We start from the raw sequence: 15,481 nt of genomic DNA, 5'->3' as shown, positions 1-15,481 counted from the left end.
TCTCGAACTTCTTGCCGCAGGCCGCAGCGTCCGAGTTGCTGCCGGCCCGTAATGACAGTACGACGGTTAATTGACGCTCACCTCCCTGTATAGAATGTAAAATAAATCCTCCCAAGTTTGTTTTCATCCCGACGTCCCGTCCCTCAACCCCTACAACGTGCGCGCTTCGCTGCGCGTAGCACAGGGCTGACAGACCAGCGGCCCAGCGATGACGGAAACGGTCGTCTTTGGCTTTGAGAAAAGTTTATCTTTAATTTCATTATGGCTAGCCATTTTTATTTAACTTATCAATGTTAGAGCTAGTACATTGTTTTTAAGTTGATAAATCACTCTGTTCCTTATATACATCCTTATGTCAAGAAAAGGTACGTCAATTATCAACATCACGCGCGATAGCGTCTGCTTGCTCACAACTGCAGCTGACATCTGCGCGCGACCACGCCCGACGTTGCTGCCGAGCTCTTGCTTAGCCGCTTGCTTCGCCGGCATCAGCGTTCTCTCCCCGCAATGTACACCACATGAGAAAGAAGCTTTTGCTGCTGCTGCTCTTGCAAAGGCGGCGGGAGCGCAGAAAGCGTCTGCGGCCTCTGCGGCGATGTTGGTGGGTCCGCCCAGTCTTTCAACTGCGTAAAGAAGAAGGACTTTACGGCTGTGAGTAACTTCTTTCCTTTCGATGATCTACAGTGGTAGAACTAGGAGCCAGTGTTTGGACATGGGGACTTATCTTCGTTAGGACAGCAATTACTTATCAGCGTTTTTAAGTGCGCGCATAAGTGAAAGGGTTAAAGTAGTAATGCGGGGATCGTACTCGCAGCGCGCGAACGCCCAATTCGCAGAACAGCATCGCGTCGTCGGTGCAAGGTTCGTCCAGGTTGACAGCACCGATCGAAACGATAACGTGACGTACGCGAACAGGGGGAACGACAAGAGCAGGGTGTAGTTCGGAAAGCGTGAAAGCATAGGCGAAGATCGCGCTGATTAGCCGCCAGAAGCATACAGATAGTATATTGGATACGTGGTGACGACACCTCACGACGATTCAACCGCCGTCTGTCTAACCCGTGTATGCCTTACGACATACGGTCATTAACTGTTCAGCTTCACAGGGGAAGAAGCGCTTGATTCTATTTAACAGACAATCTGTAATACTAATTTGGAGCTCCCTTCATTATTAACAGTAGACCATACTGTTTACGCAGAGCTTGTGTAGCACCCTCTTTTCTTGCACAAAATTTGTAAGGATAAAGTTTTTAACACATTTTCTGCTATTCGATATTTTATTTGATATCCAGATTATTTCTTCTTCATTTGATTCGATTCTAAATCTACTTTTCGGTATTAGCACACCCCTACAAAAAGCTGAGGACTGCTAGTTATATTTGTGCCATTAGATAGCACATAGATTAAAGAACACCTTTTTACACGTGTTGGTTGTCTTATATGAAGCTTGTGGACGAGATGCGATTTCCTATATTTTCTGTCTCTCAGAAGTATGACTGTAGAATATGAAGTGTTATGTAATTAAATTGTGACCTGGGGGGCAGGTTAAAATTCTGTGCGACTAATTTCGAAGTTTCTTGGCAGTGGCCGCACCATTTTAATATACCGTTGACTGGCTCTCCTGTTTTGCCGAACCACTGTTTGTATTCAAGCACATAAACAAAGCAGGGGGTAAAATTAATGATGGCTAGTGGCTATACGTGTGTGTCAGTGAAAAGTGTACAGCTCCTGATACCTGCGCGTGTATGTGGGCAGGGCATGGTCTTGCTGCCAGGCAATAATGCACCATTTTTTACAGATGCAACGGATACATCAGGATGACCACGGATTTTTCTACAAGTTCTTTCGCAAGGCGCCGCAGCTCTTGGACAAGCTATTGAGCTTTTTAGCAGAGGACCTCACACGGCAGCACCACATTCGAGAAACCCCTGGAGCCTGGAGAATGACTTGCTGTAGCATTGAGGTTGGTAAAGGACAGTTGCACCTAGAGTAATAATGTGCGATTGGAGGAATACAGAACACCGTTTCTTTGCCATTTAATGTATCATTTATTTTATTTTATTTACATATTACTGCCCACCGCCTTTTGGAAGCCAAATCAGGAAGGAGTCACAAAACATTGAAGCAAAACAAAAGAAAGAAGGAAACGACTGACAATGAGCGTGCATAAAAATACTAATACATAATAATAATAATATATTAATAATCATCTTTATTTCTCTCTTTCCACAGAATACAGAATTATACACAACTCACCATTTATTAACTCATAAACAAATAAAAAAATGGGACACGAATGCTGATACAAAACGAGAAGTAGTAACGATGGTACTGACAATGCGCGTGAAAAGAAATACAAGAAAAAAATGATCGCATGATCACAGAGACTGAAAGTTTCCACTTACTGCATCACCAGTGTAACAGTTACGGCTAACTCTAAAAAAAACTGCCATCGACTGCCATTGCACAAAAGCTACCTCAGTGCTTTTGACCTTGCGTAACCTGTAAAACATCGTAGGTGTGTTGCTAAAACATGTTCACACATCTCTACAGCAGCAATGGCCAGCCAACCAGGCCCACAGATATCAACTTTACGAAATTCTTGAATACCGCACAAAAATATGGATACAACACAATGTAAAATGAACAAAAAAGAAGAGCTGAGGGGCTTTGACATGACAACAACAGACAAGGAAACGTATATAAAGCATAAAGGAAAATAACTGTCATCTTATTTGTAATGTCAACATCACAAGGAGAAGGGAAATGAAAGTGGAGAAAATATAACTTGCCACTGGTGGAAGCTAAAACCAATTGAGCTGGAGGCTATTCCACCATCAATTTCATAGAATGTTTATGTGTACTAGATTAGGCTCTTGGAGTGTTCTTGCACGAGTAGCACTGGCTAACACTACCAGGGTGAGATCTAGTACATGCACATACAGGCCCAAGAAAGTTTGCAGAGGGAAGCCATTGCTGCAGCTCTACTGGTAAAGCAATGCAAGCATAATTCAAAGGTTGTGGGTTTGTCTCCCATTAGTGGGAAGCTACCTTTTCGTATACTTTCATTTTCCTCCTTATTTTTCCATTTCGATATAAAGCAATTAAATTCATCAATGATTTCCTTTTGATTCATTGTCTCTTGGCTTTATTATACAAAAAGTATACATTAAAAAACATTATACTTTGAATTACTCTCCTACTTGCATCAATTTAATTTTCAAGTCGAGATGCGTATCCTCACTGACCTCTCTAATGTGTTTGAGCAGAGAGACGGCAAAAGTTCAAGGTCGTCCTGTGGTTTGCATCTTTTGATTGCACTTGAAACATTGCCTAATTCCTCCAATATTAACTGACTCTAATCTTTCTTTTTCCTTTTCCTCCCCCTTGACTTTGCTTCAGAAGCAATGCTTCCTAACGTATCCAGCCTACGACTGCCTGCTGAAGCCAGCGATGCTCCTGACTGCGGACTGCTGTGGTGTGCCTCAGAATCCTCAGGAACCAGAACTTCTTGAAACATCAGTGATTCAAGAGATTCCAAAATGTCCTGAGACTCCACAGACTCATGCGATGCCGAAGACAGAGTCGATGCTGGTGCTTGTGACTCTTCACATCACGGTGATGGCGCTTCAAGTGTTGCCAGATCGGAAAACTGGCAAATTTTTTGTTAAGATGTCTGCAGCACTTCCCTCTTCACTCGATGGGGGCACTGGTGGAAGGTTGGCGGACATCCTGCATGTGAGCGTAATAAGGTTTGCACATACTGTCAATGTGTAAATAATGTGCCAGTCTGGATGCAAAAATATATGAAGGCTCAAATCCGTCCACATTTGTTTTAGTGTGTGATTTTATTAGAGTACACTGAAGCTCTGAATAAGTTTTGTAGGGACAAAAGTGGCTTGCCTACACAACCAGAATGAACAGTTTCTGCATGCGCGTAAGTGTAGCTTTTGTATCTTTTTCTGTTTTTGCTTGTGATGCATTTAAGCAGTTCTTACGAGATCTGCATGCCTAAAACCTAGTGATTACTTCTACTCAAAACAATGCATGATATTTGCAATGTTTCAGTTTTGAAATAATTAGCAGGAAGCATTCCACTACATTTACTCAGTAAAACCACTTAATAAATTTCATGTTGAAAGACCTATGCTTGCACTTTCTAAACATAGAGTAGTAGTACTGTTAGGTCTTGCTTTAGCATAAGGCTCTCTCCTGTTCTAGTTTTTCTACTTGAAACGTTCTTGGCTTGTAACTTTGTTTTCCTTTCACTTGTTTGTAAACTTCATCTCATTCTAAACTGTTTTTCTTAACTGAATGTACGTCTAAACAGTGTGAAGCTGTGTACGTAGTAGTCAGTGCATTTGTTGTTTGTATTTAGGAAGTTACGTCTAATAATGTTTGTCTTCTTGCCATCTGCCTTGTAAAGGGTGTTTTGGCCCAGCAAAGCTGACCTTAGCGAGCAAACCCTTCCAGAAGGTTTCTTACAGCCAAGCTATTTTTGCCTCTTCTCTGGACTTTCCTACCGCTGCTCCTACTGTCTTGCCAAATAGCTCGCCTCATACTGATATTAATGTAGACGTTGAACCATTGTCATCCCAGCTGACTACTGGCTACTGTGTTGCACGAGTGACCAGTACTGGACGTAATGCAAATACCAATTAAAATAATGTAGCTAGATCGTGGTTTTGGCATGTAAAATTTCAATAATCATTTTTTTGCACAGTGCGAATGTGTTAAACTGGATCACCTAGTCCTTCCTCGGAAATTTTGCTAATAGGAACAATGTTCTTTACAAACATCGTGAAAGCTTCGCTTAAACCAATAACCACAGCACCTGAGATCTGCAGAATAACCACAGGCTGATAATAAGCAAGGACACTGCTGAGCAGACACAAAAAGAATTATCAATTACACAGCTGACAATGTTGTCAGTACTATGGCACATTTATTCCTACAGCATGATGACACTGAATGAATCCCTAAGCTAGGTAATATTTGAGGGTCTGTGATGATGCACCGATTTGCACACTGCTGGCAAGCAACAAAATGCAAAATTAAAACTGTGCATTGAAGTGCCCAAGGTACACGTGAATATAGCAACATTCAATACTCAGTTAAATACTGGCCATTGACTTGCACGCTGCCTTCTAGGATCAGTGCACAGAATAAAAAAAAAACTACTTGCATGTTTTGTGTTTTCTTTTTGTGTGTGCATCATGCAAGCCCTTTTCTTTTTATTCATCCTGCTAATTTGTATGTGATATTCTCTGTACTTCTGTCTTATGCTTTATTGTTAGGTTTTTATGTGCTATTTTACTTGTTATTTTGTACCTGTTTTTCTGCTTTCTCTGCTCCCCACTGCAAAGCCAAACTGGCTTTGTGGATACCTAAATAAATAAATATACAAAGCTATTCTTGTACTGCTTGTATGTCCCCTTACCGGATCACATTTAACGAAATATGCGATAATCGGAGCGGCGATGCAGCACAAATATTTTATCGCCAATTAGACAAAGCTGAATGTAACGCATACTGTGCGTCGACTTGCTTGTGTAAGCACTATTTTGAGTCGATTCCCATAAGTGCGGTGCATTGCCAGCTATAATACAAACATACGGCATCGCCGGTCAACGAAGTAAAGGGAAAGCACTAAAATCCCGTGTTTCATTTCTAACACGCCGGCTAAGATGGAAATTTCAAGATCACTTACGGTCTACACTCCATTGTGTAGCGCAGAAACATCATCTGGTCGAAAAACAGCCAGATGACGTCGTTGTGAACGTCGACAGCTGGCACGGCGCGGCTCTTTCCTTTCTGACGTCTTCCCAGGCGCCGAAATTTATTCCCCAGGGACTTCCATCACTTCTGCAGCGCTGTGATAACGTCATCTGCACAGATGAAACGCGTTTTCGACATCTGCGAGTCTGCTGATGAGAGAGGCAGCTTATACCAGTGCCACACAGCTAGGTTTTCGATGGCGATCGAGCGCGATCAAATTTCTCGATCACGATCGGTTCTACGCATATTGCGCGGTACAGGCAATCGTGATCATCAAATCCGACCCCGATCGGGCTCGATCGCGATTGAAACTGCTCCGCTATGACGCCCGTATAAAATTCCGAGCACTCACCTGTTCGGCAGCGTTGGGCATGACGATCCACGACCACCTCGTCAAGTGCTTGTTCTAGTGGCGCTTGTGTTTCGCCTGCTACCAAAGCGCAGGTCGAGCCTCAACGCAGGCGATCAGCGCTTCGTTGTTGATCGCCTCCATAGCCTCTGTGATCTATCGATACGAAACCAGCGGCGACTCCCGGCGTCTCCGCACGATTCTGAAACTTCAACAACCTTTCCGAACCGCAGGAAGTGTACATGCGGCCCACGTGACGTCGGTGCACAAGCTGCCACTTCCGTCGCGTACGCTCAAAATACGCTCAAAATGACGCCCAAGATCAAGACCTCCTTGACGCGCGCGTTTCCTGCGCGTCTGCCCCCTCTAGACGCGTAGGACAGGCGCGTACGGCCTCGCAGACGCGTAACGCGCAGCCAGGCGCGCACGATTCACCGCGTGTGGTTGGGCCTTAAGCCGTCGTCTGCTACGGCAGGCCCACCACCGGCGGCGCCACCATCGAGGCCGCGCCGAGCGGAGGAGGAGGGAAGTGAATGGTGCTACTTTGGGAGATTGAGGGGCTGTAGCTCCGCATCATGCGGTTTCAGCGCAAATGCAATTTTGTGACCGATCGCGACGACCGCCCCCTTTTCACGAACCGCATGCATGCATGTGGTGCTGCGTGCGGCGATGGGCTTTTTGAGCGTAAATCGGCCCTAAAAACCGGCGCGACGCGACGGGCCGTACCAAGTGCGTTTCCATTGAGTGGCCGTGACTGTATTAACTGGCTATGCTCAGAAATGGAGAGCAATAAAATAGGGGCGCGCGATCGTGGCGCCACGATGGGATCGAAGCACGGCTGGATGACATGCTCCAGTGTGTTCGTGGCTTCTGGCTAAAATGTCGTGCCGTGTTTTTCACGGTAAGCTTTACCGCCATTTTCCTTTGCGTGGAAGATGAATTTTAACGCGACAGCATCAACGGCTCCGTGTCGCAGAAAATCCGGTGTCGGCACCGTTGTCCGTATGAGAAAAATGAGCCCGAACCACGCAGGCCCTTTGGCTGGCGCATAGGCCTTGCTGAACTAATTGAATTTATCAAAGTAAAATGCTTCAGAAAAGGGTGAACGGTAGAGCGATTGAAAGACGGGACAAAAGAAGACACACAGGTACCCCTGTACACCTCTTCAAGATGCATTGCCAACAAGCCCACATTGCAAACCTCGTGAGCTTCAGAAAATTCGTAAAGTAGCTAGGATTTATACACAATCTACAGACAGGATAGCGTCGGATCGTAATTTGAATATACGGGAAAACTCTGGTGAGTGGAACTTCAAACAGAAACCCCCTTTCCAGCTGCCGTTTGAGATCTGTGGGCGGCGCTCTCCGCTCCGTTCATTGCGGCACCATCCAGATGGCACTCGCGACAGTGGCGGCCGTGCTGGTGTTGACAAATTTAAGTTGGAAGAAAGCCGAAGAGAAAATTCCTAAGCGCACAGCCACAGGGCTAGACGAGGATCCCGTTAGGCTGATAAGTGAACTAGGACCAAAAAGTAAGGAACCTCTGGTGAAAGCTGCGGAAAGAACTTTAAAAGATAGACGTATACTAGACAGTTGGCGACAAAGTAGAATTAATTTCATTTATGAAGGTAAGGGGGAGAAAGACCGAATTCACTTGCATAGACCGTTGACCATTACATCGGTAATATACAGGCTTGCAATGCAGGCAATCAAATTAAAGCTTCAAGCATGAGCAGAGAATAATGGCATTTTGGGAGAGCTTCTGAATGGCTTCAGAATAGGTAGGCGTTTGGATTATAACTTGTTTGTTTCACTCAGTGTATAGAAATATCAAAAGCAGACCGTTGTATGTGGCCTTTTTAGACATTACAGGAGCCTACGACAACGTAGACCGCAACATTTTGTGGGATATTCTGGAAGGGAAAGGCTTAATTAGGTAACGATTGCCTACAGCTTTCGCGAGAGATTTACCTAGAAAATACCGTTTGCGTTGAATGAGAAGGGATGAGGAGCGAGGAGAAAATTCATATCAACATGGGACTGAGGCAGGGGTGCCCTTTATCCCCGCTGCTGTTTATGATGTACATGGTGAGGATGGAGAGTGCGCTAGAAGGAAGTAATATCGGGTTTAATCTCTCGTACAAACAGGCGGGTACAGTAGTAGAGCAGCAACTCCCAGGTTTATTTTATACGAACGACACTGTGTTGCTAGCTAACAAGCAAAGTGATTTGCAACGTCTGGCTAATATCTGTGGACAGGAAGGCAACAATTTAGGTTTGAAATTTAGTGTTAAAAAATCAGGTGTTATGGTGTTCAATGCAAACAGTGAACAGACAGTGGAGATACAGGGTCAAGAAATACATCGGGTAACGGAATATAAATACCTTGGTGTATGGATAAACGAAGGCAATAGATATATGGAAACACAGGAAAAAACCATAACAGTAAAGGGGAAGAGAAATACACATAATAAAAATACAACTTCTTTGCTAGATGAGCTATCCGATTACATCAACAGTTCGATAGAAAATAACCGAGTGGTCCTGGCTTTAATGTTAGATCTAACAAAAGCTTTCGATACTATAGACCATAACATTATGATGAAAAAGTTGCAATATCTGGGTTTTCGGGGACACTTTATTAAGTTTTTTTCAAGTTATTTTTCTGACAGATTTCAGTGCTTCAGAAGAACTTCAGTTTGGCCTAGTTGGTATGTACTGCAAATCATATTGACCGCAAAAAAGACGGGGCCATAGGAAGAAAACACATAAACAGCACAGGCGGCCGCCTGTGCTGTTTATGTGTTTTCTTCCTATGTCCCCGTCTTTTTTGCGGTCAATATGATTTGCAGATTTCAGTGTGTTAGGTTAGGAGAAACATATAGCAGTTTGGAGTCGCTAAACTATGGAGTACCTCAGGGTAGTACGTTAGGACCCCTGCTTTTTAACATTTATGTTACAGACCTCAGCCTTCTACCATTACATTCTAAAATTTTCCAGTATGCGGACGACACTGCGATTACTATAGATGTTGCCAACATTGATACAGGGTTCGAACAACTACAAAGCGATATTGTTAAATTATGTGATTGGTTTCAGGAAAATTATATTTACATAAATAAAGGGAAAACGAAGCTAATTTGTTTTAAGAATCCCCACAAAGCTATCACAATTAATAGGAGGATTTTTTTGCATTCGTCAGACTGTAATTCATGCCGCTGCCTACCTTTGCCACTCGAATCAACTGTAAAGTATTTAGGTGTGCATTTCGATCAATGTCTTAATTGGAATAGTCATGTTAAATACATATGTAAAAAGCTAAGATCAATTGCTGCCATGATGTATCACCTTCGAGGCAGAGCTCCATTTAAAGTAAAGCTTACTGTATTTAAGGCGCTAGCTGAGTCTTTGCTTATGTATGGCATTACATTATACGGCACTTGCTATGAAAACAAAAAAACAAGAAATTAATCGCGTAATTCGTAAAATAGTCAAGAGCATAACCTACGGAACAGCGTTAGATAGCGCAGGTACAAGGGAAAAATACCAAGCCCTGGGTATACTACCAGTGGAAGAACTATTTAATTATGTAGTTTTGAAGAATCACTACTTCAGCAAAGAATTCAGGGTTGCCGTAAAAAAGAACGTGACATTGCGACAAACTGAGAGGTACGTGAAACCACGTGTCTACACTCACTATGGAAAAAGAACGCGGAACTACTATGTCCCTTCGGTATTTAATCAATTGAGTGATGAATTATGTACAATAAACACGAAACGAAAAATGAATAAAGCGATCAGAAATTGGTGTGCAAGCTCAATAAACATTTAGTAGGTAAAGCCAGTTGACTCATACGGAATTGTTTACCGGCTTTGTTTTCAACTTTTGTTTGTTCTGGCTTCGATACCTGTGTATAATTTTGAATTCAGCAGTTTAAAGAATTGAGTTGTAGTCCTGTAAGTGACTGGTGTATTTATGTATCGCTTTGATGTTTTGACTTTGTTTTGACTTTGATGTTTTTCTTGACAACATTGTGTAATGAAACAGGAACTCAAAATGTTTGTTTGTTTGTTTGTTTTTGTTTACTGCATTGGACGGTGTTCAGTGTATAGATGCGAGAGAATGTAATAATTGTGGTAATATGAATTTAATATGTTGTTTCACCAACATATTTCATTTTGGTCATTTCATTTCAACATTTCATTTTGGTTTTCAACATTTCTTTTGTCAACATTTCATTTTGGTCATTTTACAAGCACTGCGTGCTTAGATTGACCAGTAAATCCACCCTGTACAAAGAAATTTGGATAAATAAATGAATGAATGAATGAAATGAATGAAATGAAATGCAGCCATAATGAAGCACATAGCGCTATGGGGATAGAATAGATACGAGGTCCTCTGAGGTATGTGGAAAGGTGTAATGGTTCCAGGACTTACTTTTGGAAATGCGATTGTTTGCTTTAAATCAGGGTTACAATAGGAACTCGATGGGAACCAAAGGTCAATGGGTCATCTCGCATTGGGCGCTCACGGAAAGACTACAAATGAAGCTGTGCAGGGTGATATGGGCTGGAGTAGATTTGAAGTGAGGGAAGCTCGCAGTAAAATTGAGTGTGAAGAACGGCTGAGGAATATGGAAAAAAGTAAATGGGCTGGGAGAGTGTTCAGGTATCTGTACAGGAAAAACATTGGTTCACAGTGGAGGAAAAGAACGAAACGAAAGGAAACTTGCAAGCATGCGGCCTGTAGGGTGGGCAACACAGCAACAAAGAAGGCCAAGCGGAAAGTCAGAGAGGCTGATATAATCTCATGGGTGGCGGCAATGGAAAAGAAACCTGCCATCAGTAACTATCTAAGAGGAAAAAAACGAAATCAGGAAAGAAACCATTTATGAAAAGTCAAAGGGAAGCTCATTACTTTTCGAAGCGAGATCGGGATGCCTTAGAACACGCACCTATAAAGCGAGATATAAGAAGGAAGAAGAAACATGTGCTTGCTGCGGTAAAGCTAGGGAAACGACGGAGCATATTTTATTAGAATGTGAAGACGTCTATCCAGCGATCGATTCAGGCACCAATACTGGCCTCCTTGAAGCCCTTGGGTTCAGCGGGAGCAGTGGTAAAGCAAACATGTCCGCAATAGGCATTAGTAAGAGGCGATTGGAGTATTGGTGGAAGAAAAGTAGGGAAACGACAAAAGACAGACACGTACAAAAGCACGGTTCGCAATAGGGGATCAGAAAATTTGGGCGTGGTAGTTCATAGTGTTTTTTTTTCTTTTTTCATTGCTTAACCTAGGTAGGACATTAGGCAGTATAATAGCAAGAGCTTGGTGGCGCAACCCACCGCCCCGTTTCAAAGGGGACGCTCATAACATCTATCCATCCAGTCGTGCAGGAGGAATGAAAAAAAAAGAACCAGAAAGCTCGCCAGAAGTTCGCCGCCAGCTATTGCAGGTAAACATTGCGGTTACATAAGCCGCAGTCGCCGGGAAGCGTGAGAAGCAGTTAGGTATCGAATCCTATCGCGCTCCACTCTTAAAGGCGAAGCTCAAACGTACTGAGAACCAATTTCCATGGTATCTATTTTTTAATGCAATAAAAAGCTTAACGGTCAGAGTGTCTAATCGTGAACTGGTAACGCGGAAAAGGCCGTGGAACATTCTTCATCAGAATTTTCGGATCTGCAGTTAGGATGTATTCGTTTACTGGGAGCCGCGATTGGTGAGCGCCATAGCAATTAAACGCCGGCATTAGCCGGAGCCAGACGACAATTGCGGCCGTAACTGTGAGAAAGTGTTATTTTTTTATCTAGTCGACGTTCCAACGATTCGTGTTTTTCGAAGTTTTAAAATATTTCTGCAATAATAGCTACGTCATTTCGTTGTTTTCTGTCCAGCTGCTTGGGGTATGTAACCAGTCAAACCAAAACCAATCGGATCAAAAACGAAACAACGTTTTTACACGTGATACGCAGTTCAGCGTCTTACCGTAGCTATGCGGGCGCTTCTTATTTCCGAAGCATAGTATTAAGCGCAAGTGTCTAATAATTTAGCAACTGCAATTATAAGCAATAATTATGTTCATGCTTAAGAACAGCCGACTTACGTACAGTAATCTCATAGACTACATACGAAGTACCAAGATTTCACTGTCAGGCCTCGCCGCACACTGGGTTTTGAGACTTTCTTTGCCAATTTCAAAGTATAATCCCTTCTTCAATCGCGAACAGCGTGCTGGATTCTATCACTGCAAATCATGGTCATTTCATTTCCATCAACGTCTCCCGACACATTTGGCCAGTGGTCAGTCCCTTTAAGCGTCCTCCAGCGTTTTTGTTCGTGCTTACATTCGAGATTCATTTCGATAGGTTCGCTCTGTGCAGTGATTCGCTGGAACTTGAGTTTCCGGGGCCAACCAAGAAAGTTTTCTGTGTGCGAACATGATGTCGCTGTTGTGGATGTCAAGGGTCGACCGTCACGGCGTTACGTACTTTTTGTTACACGACGGGTTGTGCAAAAAGGGATTACCGTAGTCAAATGTGAAAAATGTATATACAAATAAAAATGGCTATATGGCTACAAATTTCTATTGCGTTTCTTTGTGTTTGGCTACACTAGGGCAACCATATCGCTGGCTTTTGGCTACGCCCCCTTGTCCGGCCTGGCAACACTGGCCTTGTGGCGGGGCTCTCATTCTAGATAATAAAGAAGAGACTAGCTGCATAAACCGCGTCTCACAATATATATATATATATATATATATATATATATATATATATATATATATATATATATATATATATATATTCGCATACTAAATGACCTCATAAGTCAAAATCATACGATTCTGTCCTAAATCTGAAATCTGTCGAGCGCACCAGCTCAAAAATAACAGCAGAAGCAATGGGCCAGATCACGGATGTTCCCACGGGAGGAACGAAAATTTCGGTCTTTTATTGCCCATACAGTGCAGCTGATCAGACCCCCTGGAAGTGAGGTTGACACATACGGTACAATCTGTAGGTAAAGAAATATTTTTGATGCTGCGCCTATAGAGGTGTAGAGTGCATTATACAGGGTGTTTCCCTTAAATAGGGCCAAACTTTAAATATCAGCAGATGCTTTGTAGCTCGACAGAAGCAAGGTAATTTTGTTTGCCGTCACTTGTAGATACTCAGTTTATTTCTTGCAATTCACCTAACTAGATATTTAGTCGGAATTAATTAATCAACTTTCAAATAATATAGTTGGATGAAAAGTGTCAATGAGAAAGTCGTAGAGCACCATGGGGAACTTCCGACACAGCTTTCTGTTGCTCAATACGTCCTACATAAAAGTGTTTTTCCGAGCGTGAAAGAAGTTCGCGAATACACGCAAAGTGCCTCGAGCGGCCAGTCGCACGTCCATTTTGCGTGTATTCGCGAGCTTGCTTCACGCTCGGAAAAACACTTATATGTAGCATGTATTTAGCAACAGAAAGCTGTATCGGGAGTTTTTCATGTTGCTCTACGACTTTCTCATTGACACTTTTCATCTAACTATGATAACTGACAAGTTGATTAATTAATTAAGACAAGTTATATAACTAGGCGGATTGCAAAAGATAACCATAGTATCTACAAGCGACGGCAAACAACATTACCTTGGTTTGAGCTACGAATTATTTGCATACCTTTAATGTTTGGCCCAAGTTAACTGAAACACCCTGTATATGACTATCCTTCTGGTCGAAGGGCTGATGTTAAGGCGTGTGTAAGCTTTCAATCTCCTTCAAAGCATCATGTTATTTTTTGTTTGGGCAGTGAGGGAATTAAAAGGGACATTCCTTGTCACACATCGTGAGTTCGCAACTGTTTTGCTCGAGGCGCACGCCTGAACCATCCCGAGACGCAAGCGTGTGTAATTCGCTCCATCCGAAAAATGAAGGCCTTGCCGCCTTGCAGTGACCACTGCACGATTTTGCTAACTCCTCGCATGTGAGCAGAAATTAGCGGCGTGCGAAGGAAGAAGCGCCTAATGCCCCAACCACTGGCACGCGCCGGAAAGCTTCGGCGCGCGCCGAAGGGTCAAATGCGTCAAAGCGTCGGTCGGGAACTCGGCGAAGCGGTACGTCGCGCAGCGATTATGTCTACTGCCGATGCTAGAAGTTTGCCGACGCTGGCGAAGCTGCGCCTCCGTGCACCAATGAGAGGCAGGCGTCAACCAATCGGAGGCTGCGGAGCCTCCGGCTGCTAGGCCTGTAATGGCCGACCGTAGCCGGCACCAACGATCGTCCGAGTTTTTTGGACGCACGACGCGCGCGACAGTGTTCCTGAAAGACAGTGTTGTAATAGTAGGCCGACAATGACACGACCGACGACCGTGGGTTGTGGCAGTGCGACGTGGATCCGAAGCGACTTCGAACGACGCCGACTAATCCAAGCTGCCCACTGGGTTCCGCCGGGCTCGGTACGATCGTCTGCTAAAACAGCCAACCGAATCACGATTGCCGCAACGTCTGTGCTTGTTGTATGTGCATTTTGTTGTGCTCAAAACGAATGGAAACACGTTTACGAGCTCCGAAGTCTGGATAATCAACACTCGCCTATCGCCGATGTTGTTTACGTTACGCGTAGGCCTAGCGCGTCCATCGAGTTCGTAACTGGCGAGTGAACGAACTCACCTGAGAAACTCTGTCGAAGGAAATGAATTTTCAGGTCCGTTTGGTGCTGCAGTGATTTAAAATATGGCACTCTTGACTTTGTGGGACCTGTGAGGTGGTGAATGAACCGTGTGGAAGTTGGGTTGGTCAACCGCGGCGTGTTTCGTGTGGTGTCGGTTGACTCAAGTTTAACGGGCAAGCTCTGCGCTGTTTCCAGTGGTAAAGATAACTTCCGAAAACGAAATACACTAGTATCCGAACTATTGGAAGTACTTACATAATCAGCCGTGCCGCCTGTTTCAGCTGACACTGCGCTCTTCTATTCGGCATGTGAATCGAGTTCAGTACAAGTTCACTGTACTCATTCACTCACTTCTTTCTAGTTCGTCCGTTTTTTGGGCTAGTTGGGCATAAATCGCTCGTGTAGCAGTCAAAAACACTGACGCACTGAAGCATACGTGACAACGCAGTCATGTTTGAGTCAATGTGTCGTTATAGTTGAGCACTGCAAAAAGAAATTATCTGTTTGCAACGTGCCCTGTGTGCAGTGCATAGCAGGACCTGCATCGTGCAAGACCTATGCATGTAGCAGCGTATACCACGATTGCTTCGATGTCTGCTTCAGAAGCAGCAAGTACTGAGTCAATGAAACTGTAATTGATTTTTTATCGCACTTTTTGCTTATGAAAAATGTAGATGGTGTGAGTGCA

The 15,481-nt window shown here is 43.7% G+C and overlaps 1 long non-coding RNA gene across 1 annotated transcript; it reads right to left on the bottom strand.

Moving 5' to 3' along the window:
* Window positions 1–3,681: 3,681 nt before the first annotated feature.
* Window positions 3,682–6,283, bottom strand: LOC135913368 (uncharacterized). Its single transcript, XR_010567978.2, has 3 exons — window positions 6,131–6,283; window positions 5,711–5,888; window positions 3,682–3,732 (listed from the first exon to the last, which is right to left on the bottom strand). It is a non-coding gene; the product is annotated as an uncharacterized lncRNA (long non-coding RNA).
* Window positions 6,284–15,481: the final 9,198 nt, after the last annotated feature.

The sequence above is a fragment of the Dermacentor albipictus genome, chromosome 1 (genome assembly GCF_038994185.2).
Source record: "Dermacentor albipictus isolate Rhodes 1998 colony chromosome 1, USDA_Dalb.pri_finalv2, whole genome shotgun sequence".
Lineage (NCBI taxonomy): Eukaryota > Metazoa > Arthropoda > Arachnida > Ixodida > Ixodidae > Dermacentor > Dermacentor albipictus.
Note: the sequence above shows the minus strand (reverse complement) of the source record. Positions and strands in the feature narration are given on the sequence as shown.